The sequence below is a fragment of the Fukomys damarensis genome, unplaced genomic scaffold, assembly GCF_012274545.1.
Source record: "Fukomys damarensis isolate Sample0158 unplaced genomic scaffold, DMR_v1.0_HiC HiC_scaffold_4, whole genome shotgun sequence".
Taxonomy (NCBI): Eukaryota; Metazoa; Chordata; class Mammalia; order Rodentia; family Bathyergidae; genus Fukomys; species Fukomys damarensis.
In genome coordinates this window covers 61830321-61852684 of record NW_022900916.1, presented here as the reverse complement: position 1 = coordinate 61852684, position 22364 = coordinate 61830321, and the positions used below count along the sequence as shown (strand labels likewise).

The window sequence follows — 22364 nt, the reverse complement described above, 5'->3', positions numbered from 1 at the left end:
TTATTTTAAAAGAAATATACACAAGGCATAAAAAGACCCTTGGAATATGTAGCGTTCTTATCAAAGAAGAAACCAAGATTTCAAATTCCCTCTCTATTTAGTTACTTTGAAGTTAATCCAGGTCAGGCACCATAATGAAGTTTAGAATGGGTGGAGGCATATCTTTCTATCAGTCAGAATAGGCAGTAACAAACAACCCCTACATTTCAGTGGACTAAAACAGTAAGGTTTAATGATTTCTTGTCCTACGTATTGTCTTGGATTAAATGAAGGCTTTGCTTTACATTGTCTCTGCTCTGAGATGCAGAGCTGCTTCCATCTAGGGTGTTGCCAGTTATGGTGAAGGGTAAAGAGCTCTGGGATGGTTTGCTATGGCAATTCAATGCTCTGAGTATTGTAAAGGGGAGGAGGGAAGAGAGAAACTACATGAACCTTTCTGTGACTGGTGGGTACTTTTCCAGATAAGTCACATTAAGGAATGAATAGATATTACAGTTGAGAGTCCAAAAGTGATTTTCTTTTCCATGCTTTGGGACACTCTTAAGGCTTTCACACATTCTTAAAAGCAGCAAGCACAAGTTTGAAGGTCTACAGCTCAAGGGGTTATATATAGAAAAGGAATGGCTGGGTTAGATCATGAACATTTTCAACTTTATAGATTTATTGCTAAACGGTTGAGTTTTATTCCAATGTTCATTCCCATTGCCCGAGAATGTGTATCTCCCCTTTTCTTATGTTTTCCCCAACATTCATTTTATTTATTTTTTTGCAAATATGATAGGTGTAACTTATTATCTCTCTGTTATATTTGAATACATATTTTCTTCTTTGCTGTATTTTGCAACTATTCCTACCTTCATTGGCCATTCAGGTACCCTCCTCTGTAAATTGTATTTATTATTTATTTTGCCCCTTTTTTTAAAAAACTCTTTGTTTTTGTCTTTTTCTTTTCAACATGTCAAAAGTATGCTCATCTGTTACACAGTGGATCTTTATCCATGATCCCTGTTACAAATAATTTTCTCTGATCTTTTATTTGTTTATTATCTTTATTTGTGGCACATATTTTAGAATTTAGACTCAATTCTATACAGTGACACCTCATAAGTTTATACTTCCAGCCTGAATCTTGTCTCTAACCATCAGACTCATGGTAAATGCTGCTGAGAAGTAAACACTTTCAGTGAAGCAGTGCTGATAATTATATTAAAGATGAAAAAGAAGCTAGGTGATCAGAGATGATGAATTTGCACATTTTTTGAAGGAGATTTTAGTAAAATATGATAAAATTGAGAAAATACATGGAGATGGTATTAGGAGGAAAGAGTAAAGACAGGATTTCTATTTAAACATTTTTGTAAAATTTCAAAGTGTTGGGTACTGCTCTATTGTCTGTGCTCACAAGAGGCTGTAAGCTGTGCAGGCTGAAAGAGTTAACCCCTCAGTTGACTCGTTTTAAAAGCAAGTCTGACTGAAGCTTACATGACTTGCAGAAGCACCTCATAAGTACTTCGATAACATGCAGGTTAGCATGACCTTCCTGCTAATGGCCTCCCTGGAGACCAGAGAAATGGCCTGTGAAACTGTGGGGTTCAAAGTGAGATAATATAGTAGCTGAGGTTGGAGTAACTCAGGTCCAAATTCTATCTCCACGACTAAAACCTTCTTAAGTAGAAGGACAAGGTTCTAATTACAACTCTATATTTTGTCTTTTCTGTTCCTAATTTGAGAATGCGTTGTCTTTTCCTTTACCAGCTTCTCCTGTGTTAGTATCCACAGCAACTGCACAGCTACCTGTCCTTGCATGTAGTCCCCCTTTTCCCCAATCTGCTTACCAATAAGAAGCAGTGGCTTGGACTGACCATGGTCTTTGCCGCTCGTGCTTCTTCTTACTTGTTATAATGTGGTAAGGTTATGTAGTTACTATAAATCTAGTTTTCAAAAATACATAAAATTTACCTCATTCTTGATTAGCATTTGAGTTCTTTTTGATTTTGGCAATTAGGAATTATGCTACCAGTAGACTGAGTATCAACTACAAAGATTTTGCCTCCTGGAGGTATTTGCAATATTTGGAGAATTTTTTTGGAATGTGACATTGGCAAGTGCTACTGGCATCCAGTGGTTAGAAGTTGGAGAGCTGCTAAACATCCCACAGAGCACAGGATGGGCAGAGTAATGAAGAATTAGCGCATCTAAATTTTTTCTCATTGATTTTATTGGTACATTTTAGGTATACTGCACAATTACATTCATCATTGGGATCTTGTATCTTTTTTTTTCTTTTATTGAGTTTATCGGTACATTTTAGGTATACAGTACAGTTACATTCATTATTGGGATCTTGTACCTTTACACGACAGGTCTTGGTTCTTACTTTTTTCCCCATTCCCCTGCCCTCCTTTCACCCCCTCCTCCCTTCCCTATTTACAAAAACTTTGTTTCCATTTTTTCATTTTCTCATGTTTTTTCTTAAATTTAAAAAAATGTCAAGGCTGAAAAACCCTCCTTTGAGTTATATGCTTAAGAGTGAATTTTCTGGCTCAAAACTTGTCTTCAAACTTATGCACAGTTATTATTCTGTTTTCCAGAGTGGTTGTACCAACCTATGTTATCATCAACAGAGTATGAGCCTTTCTGGTGCTCTGTGGCTGCACCAACACTAAGTATTATCAGGCTTAATTTTTGTCAGTCTAATTAATTATATTTAAATAGGAGCTTAATTAGCATTTTTTAAATCAATGAATGAGGTCATCATCTTTTCAAGTCTTTATTAAACAAAAGTGTTCAAGTTGTTTTTGGCCTTTTTTTTTTTTTTTGAGACAGAGTCTCACTATGTAGTTGAGACTGACCTAGAACTCACTATGTACCCCAGGCTGGTCTCGAACTCACAATGATCCTCTTGCCTCAGCCTCCCGAGTGCTGGGATTACAGATGTGCACCACCACGCCTGGCAATTTTGGCCATTTTTATTTGGCTTGTCTGCTTTGTATTAATTTCTTTGTAGATTAAAATTTAAATAAAGTCTGGCTTCAAGACTATTGCTGGTTATATGCTCCTGATTTTTTTTTTCGCTTGTCTTTGTATTTTTATGATACTTTTTAATTTATAGAATTCCTTAATTTTAAATGATCAATGTTTTTGTTTTAGTTACTGCACTTTGTGAATTGCTTTAGAAAGTCTTATGTACCTCAGAATCATAATTCTTCTAAAATCTTTGTCATTTTACTCCTTTTGTTTAGATCTTGAAGTCACCTAGAAGAGATTTCTGTGTTGAGTGTGAATTAGTTAGAGCTCAGTTTTACTTTTTCCTTATGGTTAACACATTGACCCATCATGATGTATTGGAAAATCTGTTAATATGTGGGTGAGGGTCAGCTGGGCTGCTGAGCACGTCCTACTGGTCCATTCTTCAGACTGGGCTCTCCAAGAAAATGCTTGAGCAATAGCAGGGCTTATTAGGGAGAGAGACTGGGATCAACTGTGGAAGGGAGGAGGAAAAAGCAGGATTGCACCCAGGGAGAAGCTGGGATTCAGGAAATCTGAAGCCAACATGATTTTTCAGAGTTGTTCTGAGTGAGGAAAGAGCACAGTGGACTTTCTGCCCTTTATCAGTTTTGGGCAAAGAGCTTTCATCATCTGATGAAATTTTGGAAGAAGGTTCAAAACTACAGATTTTTTTGGAAGGAGTAGAAGTTTCAATGAGCTCATTTGAGAAAGAAAGTTGGACTGATTGTAGCAAATTCCTCTTAAGATAGCTAACTTACTCTTGTGAGACCAGCATTAATTCACTCAAAAAGGGAGAGACCTTGGGCCTAAACACTTCTCATGAGTCCACACCTAGCAATACTGCCATAGTGGGAGCCAACTTTCCAACACACGAATCCTGGAGAACACACCCAAACCACAGCAGTGCTGTAGGTAATACTCATGACCTCTTACCTCCTTTCTCTATTCTAGTTTCCCCACTCTCATTTAACACTTTGGCTTTGCTAACTAACTTGATGGTCTGAAAACTAAACCTTTTGAGAGTTCTGAATTTCTAGTTGCCCTGCCTTTGTCAGATCATGACTGCTGCACTTGCTCATCTTCTGTCAAAATTGACAAAGCCATACCAAGAGGCAACCGAATGAATCACTTATGAGCAAAATATATTACCTTTCTTTATTAATATGTTACAACATCTTCACTACTTCCTGATGATTAGGATCATTAAACTCTGCCAAGACTCATCACTTGCCCGGTGATCTTTGATACGAGTCCAAATTGTTCAAGCAGCCGCTATTGCTTGTGGTTCAATGGTACTCTTGCTGTGTGTCAAGAAATTTGAGAGGTTTGAGAGGTTTTTATACCACTTTCAAGCTAAAAAGAGAACCTCTCAGAATTCCATGGATACCTGTAGAAGACCCAAAGCTCCAGTCTATAGATGGTGACATAAAAATATGAGGCTACCCTTGAACACGCTGTGAGTTGCATGATAAGAGAGCAATCAATCCCAACTTTATTTGACCTGACTCTTTTACAACATGTAGTAAGCCTCTTAAAGAGAATACTGAGGAAGTCAGTATTGCTGCTTAGAAAGTTGCAAAAATGAAAGATAATTTTCTGGAATTTAATTGTGGGAATATTGTTTTATGTTTTGCTTCTGCTTGTTTTAAACCTCATGATACTTTAGTTACTAATTTCTCTGCAAACAGTTATTTATTTTAAAAAATCATTCCAAAGTTGTCATATTACCTACATTTCTTTCTGTAGATTCAAATTGCCATTTATATTATTTTTCTTTAGCCTGAAAAATTCCTTTGGCACCTATGGTAGTCTTGGGTCTGATGGCTATGGATTATTTCAGGTTTTTTTCCTGAAAATGTATCTATTTTTTTCAGCTTTAATTGAGTTTATTGGTACATTAGGGATACAGTTTCAGGTTTTTTTCCTGAAAATGTATCTATTTTTTTCAGCTTTAATTGAGTTTATTGGTACATTTTAGGGATACAGTACAGTTACATTCATTGTTGGGATGTTGTACCTCTACATGACAGGTCTTGGTTCTCATTTTTTCCCCTTGTCCCTGCCCTCCCTTCACCCCCTCCTTGCATCTATTTTAATTTATTTTTGAGAGACACAATATACACATATACCTACACATGTACAGAATTCTAGATTGATTCTTTAATCTTTGTAAGAATCATTCCATCATTGTCTGGTTCCCATTGTTTCTGAGGAGAAGTCATTTGTAATTCTTATTGCTCCCTCGAATGTAAAATGTCTTTCTTCTCACTCTTTTCAATATTTTTTATTTATCTTTTATTTTCAGGAATTTAATTGCAATCTATTTTACCCAGTTTGATGTTTATTGGCCTTCTGGATCTGTGAATTTATAATATATTAAAAATCAAACTTGGCAAGTTTTGACCATTTTTCTTCAAATATTTTTTGGTCTTATATGTCTTTTCTTCAGGAACTCTAATTACAAAAACTAGATTGTTTGTTGTGGTCTCAAAGATCCTAAGTATTCTGTTTGGCTTTTAAATGTACTCTCTGAGCTTTAGTTTGGATAATTTTTTATTGATTTGTCCTTAAGATTACATATGTTTTTCTACTGCAGATAGTCCGCTATTAATCCTAAAGTCTTCATTTTAGAAATTATATCTTTGGGTTCATTGTAGGTTTTCTATTTTTGCTAAGTGTACCTATTTATGCATTATGGTTATTTTTTCTAATTAATTTATATTTTGTGTTTATGGGGATTAAATCCAGGGCCTCCACACCTGCTAATCAAGTCTTCTTCCATTAAGCTACTTCCCAACCTTTTCTTAAATTAAAAAATCATTTATAATAATTTTATTAAAGTTTTTCTCCAATATATAAGTGATATTTGAATTTGTTTCTATTGACAGCTATTTGTCTTGGCTATAGGTCATATTACTATTTTTAAAAATATTTTTATATATTTTGACTGTATGTGAGATCTTGTGAGCAAACAGAATAGATCCTGAAGTTCATTAGCTTTTCTTTATTTACCCAAGAAAATACAAAGTCTTTTCATTCTCTGATGCCTATGGTGAAGGAGCTTAGGAGTCATGTTTCATTGAAACTTCAGTTGAGCTTTAATTAAATTCTGCTTTCTTCAGACTTCAAATGAGACTAAAGAGATAACTCTGTTTTATGGTACAATCTTCACTCTTTACTTTTCTTAAATAAGATGATCTCTATAATCTTGTCCTGATTTGAGCTTGTATTAAATTTCACTGCAGTTTCAGTTATTTTGGTTCACTACTGAATTCAACTTCAGTATGGCCTTAGAATGTAAGTGTTGTGAGATTGCAAGACTGAAAAAACTGTTATGCATTCTCTAACCTATTTACTTCTATTACTTAACAAAATTATTATAGGAAAGGATTGATAGATTAAACAATTATTGTTTTACATTAGGGAGTCTTGTCTTACAGGTTCTAACACATCATACTACTTCATATTGTCATTGAAATTTGACTGGTTTCTTTTTATGCTTGAAGAGTTAGTTCCTCCTACTTTTCTATGTGGCTTGATCACTTGCTCCTCAAGTGTGGAAGTGTCTACCATTATTTTGTTCATATGTGCATGGCTTCTTCCCTTGAATGGCTCATTTAAGTAAGAGTTAGCATTCACTTATTTCTATAGCTTTAATGTAATGAAAACCTCTTAAATTAACTTTTTTTCCTATTGTTTCAAAAGAAAAGTTTAGACTTTCAAATCTTTCTTTATGTAAGCTGGAAGTGGACCTCTTTTGAACTTTAAGCAAAATTTAGGTGTAAGTGATATATTTAAAGTACAAAATTTGATACATTTTGACTTTATAATTTTCATTACTCTTTTTCTATCTTGTGTCTTTGTATATTCATCCACACAAATGTTTTTAAGATTGTAAATCATACTCCCCACTACAATATGTTTTCTGTAAGGGTATTTTTTTCAGTACTGCTTTTCCCTCCTGATCTACAGTATCAGATAGCCTGGGATTAGCTCAGTGGTGCCACTGCCTGCCTTGCAAGTACAAGGTCCCAAGTTTGTTCCCTGGCACCAAAAACAAAAACAAACAGACAAACAAAAAGAAAGAAAGAAATTTCCATATATTGTCGGGTTGGCACATAGTGCTTAGTTATATTTGATGGGGAGAAATGAATGAAGAGAATGGGATTAGATTTCTAATGGATTAGAAAAAGTATAGGTTTCAATCAGGAATCAGATCTCTGCTAAGTTGCTTGCTAATTATACAGTTCTTGCAAAAATACCACTTCGAGTGTTTTTTTTTCTCATCTGCATCACTAAGAAGAGTTAAAAAGAGTATATTCACCTTATGATATGAAAGGCATTGCATTTAGATACAAATACAGGACATGGAATAACTGAGTTTGTAGAGACTAGGTTACAAAAATGAAAGTATTAAGGTTCTTTCAGTATCAGTAAGGATGATGGTGTGCAGTGACTGCTAAAAATTATATTCTGCTGACATAATTAGCCTAATGTCTTTAGCAAGATGGTCAATGGATTCCACTACTCAGAATGCCTACTGCATTGTGTTCTATTTAAATTAAGCATACATTTTAACAATAAAGTCAAAACTAGAACACAAGTAGATAAGAGTTAGTTGAAGAGTCTAGAGACTATCAAATGTTCTCAGTGGGACAGTTTTATATCTGGTAATGATAAACGATTTGTGTGGAGAATACTGCACAAGAACATGATTAGTTAGCAAATATTTGATGGACTGTTTGATCAGTAGTCAATAGAGAGGAAACTAGCTCCTGGTTCTAGAGGGAATGATAAGGACTGGCTGGTGCCATGCACATGGGCATACATTTTGTGTTAATATAGCGAAAAAGTCTCTCACAGGAAGAGTAGCTTAGTAAGACAGGATCTTTCATTTTATGTGAAAGCATTCAGGTGGCTGACTGACCACTTGTTGGAATATTAGAACAGGACTTCTACAGGGAATGGAGTTATGCCAAGTGACCTTGACAACCCCTTCCAACTCCAAGTCTCTGTGATTTCATGATTCACAAATTGGAACCCACTAAACAATAACAGATGGTAATTGCTGAGGGTTGATTATTACTTAGCCCAGGAAGAATTCCTAGAAGAAGATAAAAATAATTGGAAAAAGATTGACACTGTTGGAGATTGGGACTTGTAAAAAAACCAAGAAGGCAGCCATGTTGACAAAACAAAACAAAACAAACAAACAAAAAAAACCAGACTGTCTGGGTTGTAAGTGGCTGTGCATAATAAGCAGCCCCTTACTGTCTATGATTTGAGATGTACTGAACTGGAATTACCTGGAACAAAATCTCCTATTTCTGCTTTTACCAGTGTTTCTACCATCAGAAGTTTCTTTTTAAATCTTAAAGTGTTTTAATACATCAATAGTTACTGATCAAAATTAATTAAACTAGTTGCTAAAAGCTTTTTAAAATCAGTAGAATGAAACTTTTTTCAAATAAGATTTTATATGGGAACACACCATATACAATTTAAAAGTTCTTTGTGTTCTGGATGAATTTGGTGCCAGAACATTCTACCTGCTTCTTCTATTTCCACTTCCTCTAAACTTTTCTCCCTGAAGAACCTCCTAAAGACCCTCCACGAAAAAGTTGGATTCTAGAGAGAAATTCTTGGAAGACAATCCATGAAAATTGTCATCTTTGGTTTAAGGGAGAGTTACAAAAGGTGTCTGACTTTAAGAGAAGAAAGGAGAAAAATGTCTAGATGAAAATTTTTCACTTTGTCTCATTTTGAAGAGACTGAGATTCTAAATTGCCTCCTCTAAAGACTGAGATTTTTCTTCAAAGTTTATGTTTTTCCTGGAATTGGCTAAACTCATTCCAAATTAATCACATCCAGCTACTAGTAGAAGTTTCAAGGCAAAACATTTAATATTAGTACATAGGTCAGATTCCAGTGAGAAATAGATAACAGTTGCAAATTAGGAAATTTAAAGATATTATTTACAGAGGGACAATCCACGAAGGTGGGAACACACAGAAACCACACCATCTTTCCTGACAGGGAAATGACACAGTCTGTCCAGTGGTGGTGGCAGAGTTGTCAACTCTTGAGGCCTGAAAAAAATCAAAAGAAGGAGGAATTTTCTAGAAGCTTAAAAAGAGATGTCACCCACACACTCCAATTGGGGTTGATTACTTTTGTTCAGAAACAAAGCCAGAACGATGACTTGGCAAAGAGGAAGCCAGGGTAGTCAATATCCTTACTCTTCTTTCCTCCAGGTTCTTACCAAGGAAATGAGGAATGAATAATACGAACTGAAACCAAGAAGGCAAGAGGAGTCCTATTGATGGGATCTATGTAGTGATCATCTTCAGCAGGAAGGAAGGTGAAGAAGGGTTAAGATAAGATGGGGGGGCATAGTGGTAGCCTTCATCACAATAGAAACATTTGGCAAATAAAATCTGACAACCAAACATGCTTTGAATGCTAGTGAATGCAATAAGGTGTGAGGTACATAGTAAAGGAGAAAACTATTATTTTTCATTCCTCTAAATCCTTTAGCAAGGTTTCAGATTGGAATTGTTGATCCAGTGGGGGGTGTTGGATAGTGGGACGCAGCTTCTATGACCTTTCTGTAACTTGAGTACATCATCCTGTTTCTTTCTGGTGTCAACAAAACCTAGCATCACTAATTCAATAGACTTCATACTTGTTATTTTCCCTGTCTCAAACACCAGAGTTATCACTTATGGCAGTGCATCTCCTTCCACTGCATCTCCCACAAATTTATGACAAATGAAAATCTTGATTATTGCAAAATTAAAGCAGGCCAGGAGCTATTAACGGTTGAGTTGTTTTAAGTCATATATATTATTTTTATGTAGTATATAATTTATATTATATACATACATGTGAATATTTGTATATGGCTATTCATTTCATCAAATTTCCCCCCACCACCAGTGGACCAGTGAGGACAGGAGCTGCATGAAGCCATCAGCATGGCCTCTCCCCAACCCAGACTTCCCTGCCACTAGCAAACAGGTGAGGACTAGAGTCATGTGGGTGCCTCCAGAAACCCAACCCAACCTCATCCCCCTGGCCTCCTGGCTATGCCTGGACCTCATCTACACCACAGAGGCACAGAAGGTCTTAAAGTCCATTGCCCTGAGATAGAGCAGAAGTGAAGAAGGATTAACTCCTTTTAAGTCCCCACCCTGAAGGGTACAGTTAGTATATTGATCAGTTTATTCATTAGAAACATATTTTGGGCTATTCTTAAATTTCATTTTATTTAACACAGTTAAAGGTGATAGATTAAAAACTACCATAAATTGTCATTTTCTAAGACGTGCTTGATTCTATTGTTGTTGCTGATTGTATCACTTGAGCTAGTGTTGTGATTGATTTAATTGTTTATCTTTCCTGGTACAATGAAAGTGAGATTGATCCAGAGTCATTAGAAAGTCAAAACCTAAAGACCAGCTATATCTAAGAAGCATTCATTCCTTAAGGGTTCTAAATGCAAGCAACAAAGATATTTTCAGTAAATAATATAAAAGTATTAGCCCAAGATTTAAACCTAGGACTATACCAACAACAATAATACAAATTAAAAGACATTTAAGCAAGACACAGTCTTCCAACTTACCAAAGGCTAATTCTAGGGGAAACAGATGTAAAAGTCTGATAATCAACCACCTGGATACCCTGAACAGATAGCGCAGGAAGTAAAATCAATCAATCAAACAAACAAACAAAAACAGATAAATGAGGCTCTAGAAAAATTCAAAAAAATAATTTCCCAGGTAACTACAGAGATGATGAGCAGAATAAAAGGCATGATTAGAAACTCTAGCATAGAAGTATAAAAAAATAGATGAGTTCAGGACCATGATGGAAGCCATGAATGTTCACAATAGGAAAAAAAATGGAAACCATGAATGCACAACATAAGAAAGAAATAAAATCCATGAAACAGATTTAAACAGATATCCAGGAGATTAAAAACTCTATTGAAAGTATACATAGCAGATTGACCCAATCAGAAGACAGAATATCAGATATAGAAGACAGGATGTCAGCCAGTGACCATGAAAAGAGAGATCTCTTAAAAATAGTAAGGGATTGGGCCGGGGATTTAGCTCAGTGGTTCTAGCACCTGTTTCGAAAGCACTGGGACCTGAGTTAGATCTCTAGTACACACACACACACACACACACACACACACACAAAGTAAGGGGCCATGAGAAATTAATAGTTATAACCATTAATGTTAATGGCCTAAATTCACTGATCAAAAGAAATAGACTGTCAGAGTGGATTAAGAAGCAAAATAAAATATATTAAAAAAAAGAAGCAAAATCCAAAAATATGCTGCGTACAAGAAACACACCTAGTTCAAAAAGAAACTCATAGACTGAAAGTAAAAGGATGGAAAACAGTTCTCCATGTGACAGGAACCCAGAAAAAATCAGGGGTAGCTATCTTATTTACAGACAAAGGAAATTTCAAACCAAAACTGATTAAGAGTGACTAAGAAGGTCACTACATCCTTGTAAAGAGAACAATCCAAAAGGAAGAGATGCCAATCATAAATACATATGCACCAGACATTATTGCCCCAACTATACAAAACAAATATTAAGGAACATGAAAAACCACATAAGCACTAATACAATTGTAGTGGGGGTCCTCAATATGCCGTTTTCACAAACAGATCATCTAGACAAAAAACCAACAATGAAATACTAGAATGGAGCCAACCTTTTGAACAAATAGGTTTAATAGACGTCTACAGAGTGTTTCACCCCAAAAAATCAGAATATACATCCTTTTTGGCTTCACATAGGACATTCTCCAAAATACAGCATATATGAGCTCATAGAACATCTTTAAGTAGATGCAAAAGAATTGAAATTATTCCATGTATATTATCAGACCGTAGTGCAATTAAATTGGAGATCCATAGGATAAAAAGCAGTAAGAAGTTCACAAACACATGGAAATTGAATAACACTCTCCTGAACAACCAATAGGTCACAGCAGAAATTAAAGAAGGAATTAGACAGTTTTTACAATTTAATGATAATGCTAATACAACATACAGGAATCTATGGGACACAACGAAAGCAGTTCTACAAGAGAAATACATAGTAGTGAATACCTACACTAGAAAAACAGAGCGAGCTCAAATATACAACCTAATGCTGAACCTAAAGCTCCTAGAAAAAGAAGAGCAAGACAAACCTTGTCTTGTACAAGAGAGGAAATTATGAAGATCAGAGCAGAAATTAATGCAATGGAGACTAAGAGAACAATACAAAAAAATGAATTGAAGAGTTGGCTTTTTTGAAAGGATAAGGAAAAATCAATAAACCCTTAGCCAACCTTGTCAAAAAAATGAAAGAAAAGGCTCAGATCCATGCAATTAGGAAAGAAAAAGGGGAAGTCCAACAGATCCAGCAGAAATTCAGAGGATCAATACCTACTTTGAGAATCAGTACTCTAATAAAATATAAAACACAGAAGAAATGGATAGATTTCTAGATAAATATGAATAACCAAAGTTGAATGAAGAAGATATAAAAATTCTAAACACCCTGATTGCAATTGGTGAAATTGAAAACATAATTAAAAATTTACCAACAAAGAAAAGCCAGGTCCTGATGACTTCACTGATGAATTCTGCAAGAAATAGGAATAGCAAATAAACATGAAAAAATGTCCATCACTGGTCATTTGAGAGATGCAGATAAAATCTACACTGAGATTCCATCTCATCCAAGAAAGAATGGCTGCTAACGAGAAATGACCAATAACAAATGTTGGCGGGGTTGTAGAGAAAAAGAAACCCTTATCCATTGGTGGTGGGAGTGCAGACTGGTGCAACCACTATGGAAATCAGTATGGAGCTACCTAATCAACGAGGATTAGAGGTCCCATTTGACCCACCTATTCCATGCTGGGTATCTTTCCTCCAAAATTAAAAGAATCATACCAGTGATATATGCACATCCATGTATTAGTGGCACAATTAGTAATAACTAAAACTTGGAAATAGTCCAATTGCCCATTGATTGGAGGCTGGAGAAAGAAGATGTCATATTTTTATAACATCGTCTACTACTCAGCCATAAAGAATGAGAAACTAGAGACATTTATAGCTAAGTGGATGCACATTGAGGTCATACTCTTAAGTGAAATTAATAGGATCCATGTGTGCAAATATGATATAGTTTCTTTGGTGTGATGAACTAAGTAAATAAGGATCAAAATGTATAATTGATACTGTGTAATAGGAAGAAAAGGTCTAAAGGAGTAGGGGAAATGGGAGGGGTAGGGGAAAGGTAAAAAGAGACAACAAAAAATAAGAGAAAAAGAAAAAATGGAAAAAAATCTTTGTAAATGGAGAAGGGTGGAGGTGGTGAAGGGTGGCTAGGAGAATGGGAAAAAAGTACTAATCAAGGTACATCATGTAAATGTACAAAATTCCCGTGAGGAATATAACCGTATTGTATACCTTAAATGTACCAATTAAAAATATATTGAAAATATGAAAAAGAGGAAGTTGCACCCAAAATATGTATGAGGGAGGAAATTGTAAAGATCAGAGACATCTTATTGAAACTAAGAAAACAATATGAAAAAAATCAATGAATTGAAATGTTAGTTCTTGAAAGATTAAATGACATAGAGAAATCCACACCCAACCTTATAAAAAAATAGAGAAAAGAAAAGTCTCAAATTTGTGCGATTAGGAACAAAAAAGGATCAAATCACAATTGATCCGGCGGAAATGCAAAAGATCATCAGTACCTGCTTTGAGAACTTGTACTCTAATAAGATGGAAAACGCAGAAGAATGAGCAGATCCTTGTATATATCTGCATTAGTAAAGCTGAATCAAGAAATAAAAATTCTAAAAGAGCTAATTAGTCAATGTAGTTGAAGAAGTACTTAAAAACCTATCAACAAAGGACAGCCCATGTCCTGACAAATTCACTGCTGTATTCTATATGAAAGTTAGAAATTTAATGTTACTCTTCCTGATACTCTTTACTGAATTTTAAAGGGAAGCAATACTCCCAAAATAAACCCCCAGAGCATTACCCTGATACCAAAATTAGAGAAGGATTAAAAAAAAAAAATCACTAGCCAATCTCCCTAATGAACACAGACTCAAAACTCAATAAAATATTGGCAAACAGAATGCTGCAAATAATCAAGAAGATGATATAGCATGACCAAGTAGACTTCATCTCAGGGATACAGGGATGGTTCAACATTTGCAAATCAATGAACGTTAATATACCACATTAACAAGACCAATGGCAAAAACCATGTGATCATCTCAATAGATGCAGAAAACGTTTGACAAGGTCCAACATACATTCATAATAGAAAGCCCCACAGAAAATTGGAGTAGATGGTCTATATCTCAATCTGATAAAGCCATGTATAACAAACCAACAGTCAACATAATATATAATAATGGACAAAAAACTTTCACTTTAACATCAGGAGCAAAACAAGGATGTCCACTATCATCAGTCTTATTCAGTGTAGATCTGGAAATATTATCCAGAGCAATTAGGCAAGGTAAAGGAATAAAGGAATAAGAATAGGACATGAAGAAGTTAAATTATCATTACTTGCAAGTGGCATGATACTGTACATAGATGACCCTAAAAGCTCCACCAAAACAATTCTAGACTTAATAACCAAATTCAGTAGCACAGCTGGACACAAAGTCAGCACTCAAAAATAGATAGCCTTCCTGAACATAAGAAATTCATTGAGAATGAGATTAGGGAAACAACACTTTATAAAATAGCATCCCAAAAAAAAAAAAATACAGGCTGGGTGTGGTGGTGCATGCCTGTAATCCCAGCACTCAGGAGGCTGAGACAGGAGGATTGCTGTGAGTTCGAGAACAGTCTGTACTACATAGTGAGTTCCAGGTCAGTCTCAACTACATAGTGAGACCCTGTCTCAAAAAACAAAACAAAAACAAACAAACAACAAAAAAAGAAATATATACGAATCAATCTAAGGAAGGGAGTCAAAGATGTCAACATTGAAAACTACAGTACTCTGAAAAAGGAGATCAAAGAGGATATCAGAAAATGGAAAGGCATCCTTTGTACTTGGGTAGGAAGAATTAATATAGTGGCACTGTCCATACTTCCAAAACTGCTATATAGATTTAATGCAATCCTTATCAAAATGCTACCAGCATATCTCATATAATTAGAAAAAAAAATTACAAAATTCATTTGGAACCAGAAAAGACCAGAATAGCAAAGGCAATTCTGGGCAACAAATGCAAAGCAGAGGTCATCTAATTTCTGACTTGAAATTATACTACAAAACTACTGTGATAAGAACAGCATGGTGATAAAAACAACCAACCAACCAACCAGACCTAAGGATCAGTGGAATAGATTAGAAGATGCAGAAACAACTCCAGATAGACTCAGCTACCTTATCTTGACAAAAGAGCCAAACACCTTCACTGGAAGAAAGATAGCTGCTTTAATAAGCGGCACTGGAAAAACTGTCTTTCCACATGCTGAAGATTGAAACTAGACCCATATCTTTCACCATGCACTAAACTAAAATCGAAGTGAATCAAAGATTTAAATATTAAAACAGAAACACTAAACTTGCTGGAAGAGAGAATAGGTAGATCTCTCAAAGACAGTGGTGTAGGCGAAGACTTTATGAACAAAACCCTGATTGCACAGGAAGTGTCACAAAGAATCAGCAACTGGGATCTCATCTTTTTAATAAGTAATGCACTGCAAGAGAAGCCACCAGTAGAGTTAAGAGACAACTTGCAAATTGGGAAAAAAACTTTTGCCATCTGTTCCTTAGACAAAGGTTTAATATCTAGAATATATAATGAACACTAAAAATCAGATGCCACAAATTTAGAGACACAATAAAAAAAATAGGCACCTGAAATGAACAAACACTTCTTAGATGAAGAAGTAGAAACAGAAAATACATACATGAAAAAATCTTCAACATCACTCATCACTTGAGAGATGCAAATTAAAACAATGCTGAGCTTCCATTTCACTTCAGAAAGCATGACTATTATCAAGAAATCAACCAATAACAAATGTCGGAGGGGCTTTGGGGAAAAGGAACCCTTCTCCACTGTTGGTGGGAGTGTGGACTGGGGCAACACTGTGGAAATCAATATGGAGAGTCCTCAAAGAACTAAAACTGGAGGTTCCATTTGGCCCTGCTATTCCCTTCTTGGCGTCTTCCCAAAAGAATTAAAAGCATCAGGCCATAGTAATATACACACATCCATGTTTATAGTGGTACAATTTGTAATAGCTAAATCTTGTAAATAATCCAAATACCATCATCTGATGAATACATAAAGATGGGTTTTTTTTTGGCATAATGGAATAATACTATGTCATAAAGAAGGATGAGCTTGAGACATTTATAGCTAAATGGATGTACCTTGAGACCATACACTTAAGTGAAATAAACTAAATGCATACATTTAAATGGTGCATTGTTCCTCTTGTGTGAGAAAATAAAAGTGGAAATAAGGACTACAATGTACAACAGACACTGAGAAGTTGGAAGAAAACATTCACATGAGAAGAGGAACAAAGAAAGGAGAAGGGGGAAAGGAAGGAAGGGACAAGGAAAAAAGAGAAAATTGAAGTAAAATGGAAACAAAGCTTTTGTACGTAAGGATGGGAGAATGGGGGAAAAAAGAAGCAAGATACATCATGTACTAGTACTAATTCCACATGATGAATGCTATCATTACGTACATCTAAAACATACCAATAAATGCTCTGTAAAAAAAATTAGTAATCTATTTTTTCTGCATCCTGCCAGAATTTGGTGTCGACACTTTTTATTTTTGCTATTCTTTTTTTTTTTTTTTTTTCTGAGACAGGGTCTCTCTATGTAGTTGAGCTTGACCTGGAACTCACTGTGTAGCCCAGGCTGCTTTTTGAACTCACAGCGATCCTCCTGCCTCAGCCTCTCAAGTATTTTTGCTATTCTAATAGGTATGTTGTCGTATCACATTGCAGTTTTAATCAGCATTTTCCTAGTTGCTAATGATGCTTAGCATCTTTTCATGAGCATATTTGTCATCTATTTATCCTCTTTGGTAAGCATCTTTTCCTGACCTTTTCACATTTCTGATTGGATTGTGTTGTTTTGTTTATGTTTAAATTTAAAGATTCTTTGTATATTTTAGATATGAACCCTGTTGTCGTGTTGTTTGCAAATATTTCCTTACACTTCATATCATATCTTCTTTTGCACAGTACAAAATTATGATTAAAGTTAGGGAATGCAGCTCAGTACTACGGAGCATGCTTAACATGCTCAAGGCCTTGGATTCAATAAGTGGCACAAATAAAAAAATTTAAAAAATTCATTAAGTTTAATTTATTTCTTTTCGAATGGATTTATCTTTTGGTGTCAAGTCTCAGAGTTCTTTACCTGGTTCTAGATAACAATAATTGCCTCGTGTTTTTTTCTGAAGATTTATAATATCATAAACTTATAAAAATATAAAATTATTCTTGTATGATCCACTTTGAATTAATTTCTATACAAAGTATTGTACCCCAACTGTAGGTTTTCCTTTTATTCTGCTAACTTTAATTTTATATAATCACATTTGTTGGTCCTTTATAGTGTTCCTTGTGACACTGAATTTCTATTCAGGAAGTCTCTGTCTGTATCTGTGGCTTCAAGTGTTTCTTCCTCTGTGTAATCTTGAAGCAGTTTTGAATTTCTGTTTTTCTATTAGGACTTTGATCCATTTTGATTTGATTTTAGTACAGAGTGAGAGTTATGGGTCTAGTTTCAATCTTCTACATGTGGATAGCCAGTTTTCCCAATATCATTTATTAAAGAGGCTGTCTTTCCTTCAGTGCTTTTGGCTCCTATGTCAAAGGTCGAATGGCTGTAGGTGCATCGGATTGTTTCCCGTGTCTCTTGTTCTAATTGCTACATGTCTGTTTTTGTGCCAGGACCATGTTGTTTTTCCTTATTATAGTTTTGCAGGATAAGTTGAAATCTGACCTTCTGTTGCCTCTAACTTTGATCTTTTTTTTTTTTTCAGGATTGCTTTTCGTGTGAATTTTAGAATTTCTTTTGCAGTTCTGTGAAGGATGATGTTGTTGGTATTTTAATAGTAATTGCATTAAGTTATAGATTCTTTTGTATTATGACCATTTAAACAATATTAATTCTGGAAACCGAAGAACAAGTGCTGTTTTCTCATTTTCTAATGTCCTCTTGAATTTCTTTCTTCAGAGTTTTGTAATTTTCATCAAAGAAGTTTTTCACCTCCTTGCTTAGGTTGATTCCTAGGTATTCAATTTTTTTTAAGCTTTTGTGAATGGAATTATTTCATGGTTTCTTTCTGGGTGTTTTTTTTTCTGGTGTACAGAAGTGCAATTAAATTTTGTGTGTTGATTTGACCTGTTTTTGAATTTGTTTATCAAACTTTAAAGACTTCTGGTGTTTTTTGCCTTATATATAAAGAATCATACCATTTGCAAGTAGGCATAATTTGACTTCTTCCTCTTGTTATTTGTATCCTTTTCTTTCTTTTTTTTTCTCTTTCTTTCTCTCTCTCCTCCTCTTCTTTCCTTCCTTCCTTCTTTCTTTCTTTCTGACCAATTGCTCTGGCTAAAGTTTGAAATATTATATTGAACAGGAGTAGTGAGAGTGGCAATTTTTGTCTTGTTTCTCATTTTATAGGAAATGCTTTCATTTTTTCAACATACAGTACAATATTGGCTGTGGATTTATCAAACATGGCTTTTATTAGTTTGAGGCAAATTCATTCTACATTTGTTTTCATGATGACGTGATGTTGGATTTTGTAAAAGGACGTTTTTGTGTCTATTGAGATGATCATGTGATTTTTGTCCCTAGGATAAATCTACCTTACGTGTGGTATAATGATCTTGTTAATGAACTGTTGAAATCTGTTTGCAAGCATCTTATTGAGGGCTTTTGCATCTAAGTTCATCAAGGATATTGGCTTGTACTTTTTCTTCTTTGTTTAGTCCTTATCTGCTTTTGGTATCAGAGTAATAGTGGCTTTGTGGAATGAATTTGGATCATTCTTTCAACTATGTGGGAAAGTTTGAGGAGCACTGATTTTAATTCTCTAAAGTTCTATAAAACTCAGCTGTAAATCCATTGTATCTTGGTCCTTTCTTGGTAGTTTCTATTACTGCATCAATTTCATTGCTTATAATCAATCTATTTGCTGAGTCTCTTAATCTATGAATACTCTCAATTCATTTATATCTTTGATTTCTTCCTTCACCATTTTGTAGTTTGCAGCAAAAAAGTTCTGGACAAGTTTTATTGTATTTATGCTTAGGTATTCACTTTTTTGAATGGTTATAAATGGTATTGATACTATATTTCACTGTTTTTGTTGTTTGTATATAGAAAGACAATTGGTTTTTGTGTGTTTAATCCATGTCCTATGAATTTTCAAACTCACTTATTCATTATAGACTTTTGTGTTTGATTTTTTTTTTATAGATTCCTTGGGACTTCCTTAATAGAAGTTGCTGTCATTTCCAAATAGTGACACTTTTATATCTTCTTTTCTCATTTGTATGCTTGTTTACTATTTTCTTGCCTTACTGCACATTTTGAATTTCCAAGTGGATGAGTGGTGAGAACATTTACCTTATTCATAGTTTTAGGGAAAATGATTCAGTTCTGTCCCGCTAAGTGGAATGTTAAAAGTAGGGTTTTTGTAGATACCTTTATTAAGTTTAGAAAGGCTCTATCACTTCTTAATTTTATGTGGTATTTTATCACAATGGATGTTGAATATTGTCGCATGTTTTTCTCTATCATCTGATATGAATGTTATTTTTCTACTTTAGCCTATTAATATAAGATTTTTGAGTACTGATCCAGCCTTGCATCAGTATATAAATTTCATTTATTAGGGTATATTATTTTATGTATTTCTGAATTTTGTTATGGCTCTTTGTGGTTATGTCCTTAGGCATATTCATCTCTACTCTGGGAGGAACACTATCTTTGTCTGGTTTCAGCATCTGGATAATTCTAGGTTTCTGAAATGAACTGGAAGTGTTCTCTTTTCTTCTGTTTTTCAGAAAAGAAATGGCATAAACTCTTCTTTAATTCCTTGGTATGGAAGAATTCTCCAGTGAAACCACTTGGACCTGCAGGCCTCATTTTAGGGAATTTTTAAAATTACAAATTCAATGTCCTTATAAGTAATAGAACAATTCAAATTATCTATTTCACACCGGGTGACATATAGTAATTTGGGATTTTCTAAGAATTTACCACCTTCATCTATGCTATCACATTTATGTGTGTAGTTATTAAAATATTTTATTATCTTTTTAATGTCATTGGTGTCCTTGTTTCATTTCTGATATTGACAATTCCTCCTCTCTTTCTCCCTCTCTCTGGTGGTCTTGATAGATGTTCATCAACTTTATTAATTTTTTCTAATAATTGGCTTTTAAAAATTGATTTGCTCTATTTTTATTTTGAATTTAATTTCAATGATTTCTGCTCTTACCTTAAATATCGTATGTCTGTGTGTGATTTTATTTGAATTTGTCTGGTTGGGGTATAATTACATTTTTGAATCTGTTAGGGCTGGGAACTTAGCTCAGCGGCACTGAGGCTGCCTTGCAAGTGCAAGGTCCTGAGTTTGATCCCAACTCAAAGAAACTGTAGCTGTAGTTGTAGCTGCCTTTACAGATACGTCATCTTTACTATAATCACAAGTATAAGGTATGAGAACATTGATTTAGCCAATACCTTATATCCTAGCCCCCAAATCAGAAAATAGAATCAGAAAGGGACAACAATACACTTTCATAGTTTTGCCCCAGAGCTCTTTAAAATCTTGAGGCTTAGTTATATATCACCTAAGTAGATCTAGACATCTTGTGAAACATCACTTTGATCCCCTTATATTGGTGATACCGTGCTAATTGAGTCAGATGAGAGTGGCATGCCTGGTATACAGGAAGGCTTGATAAGAAATAAGTGCCCCAGGAAATGGACAAAAAGCCCTATGGAGATCTGGGGACCTGCTGCATGAGTTAAAATGTCAAAATTTGCTTTCAGGAGAGTGAAAATGGCAAGAGGGTTTATTATTATTTCAAGTTACTTAGACTATTGATGTAGTATTTAATCAGCTAAAGTAAGTTAAAAGAACATTGTTGTTACATTTCTACCTGCTGTTTTTAATTGTTTATCCTATGTGTGGATTTGTTTACTACCTTGAAATTCTAAAGCCCTGCTTCAGACTGCAGAATATATTGGTATGTGAAATACAATAAAAGAATGCAGTAAATAGCTCATTTCTGGGAATAGTTAATGTCTTAGTTACTTTTTCATTGCTGGGACAAGACACCTGACACCCATAAGTTCAGTGAGGCAGAGTTTATTTCAGCTCACAGCTTGCAGAGGTTTCAGTTCATGGTCAGCTGGCTGCGAAGCAGGATGGCCTGGCAGAGAGACACTTCAGAGGAGAGATAGGCAGGGCAGGAAGAAAGCCGTGGTGGTGGCGGTGGCAGCAGCAATGAGTCTGTCTTTCCTTTTTGTCTCCTACAGAATACAATCACCCAAGAGGGGGGTTCTGCCTTTAGTAGGGCCATTTAGCTACATCCAGTTCCAGTCTGGGTTAATTTAGTATCACACACCCTCAATTCCAGTGTCAAACACCTTACATCCAGCCAGCTCTGAAAAGCCCTGCCTATGAGTGCATGAAGTTTTGGGGGACATCCACATACATGCCATAACATTCATTGTTATTGTTTTATACCCTCCCTACTACGCTTTCTACGTATTAACATGGGGTATAAATCTGAACTATGTGACAGTCAATCAGCTTCTTCCTCAGTATAGCTATATTTCTTTTTTTTTTTCTCTGTATCATGATTTTGGATTAATGGCAAGGTTTTTGTTCTTCAGAAAAACCTTAGATCTTTCTAGAGAGACACTTGTTGAAACAATAAAGCTCTTCACATAAGCATTCAGATTGTCTTAGTAAATGTGATCTATTTTTATCCTACATTTAAAATATTTTATTTGTGTTTGGTGTTTGTGACAGCCATCAGAATGCAGTTTACAGACTTCTAATTGACCAATGGCTTTAGGCGCTGGGCTCTGAAATCCACCTGAAATTTATGATAAGGCTGCCACTCTATGAGCTTCTAATCCAAAGATTGATCACAACAAACATACTAAGAAAGAATGGTTATGGGAGATATAGAACTCTTTGGACAGTTGATATTTTGTTCTTGGGTGGTATTAGTCAGCTTTCTCCAAAGAAACAGAATCTGTAGTGCGTGA

The 22364-nt window shown here is 35.0% G+C and overlaps 1 long non-coding RNA gene across 1 annotated transcript in view; it reads left to right on the top strand.

Annotated features, from left to right (window-relative positions):
* The window catches only part of LOC109117391, a 50803-nt gene that overhangs the window by 13450 nt on the left and 14989 nt on the right, over positions 1-22364 (top strand). Inside the window, exon 2 of the long non-coding RNA XR_002024699.2 lies at positions 9264-9370. This is a non-coding gene — a long non-coding RNA (uncharacterized LOC109117391). The remainder of the gene's footprint in view (positions 1-9263; positions 9371-22364) is intronic.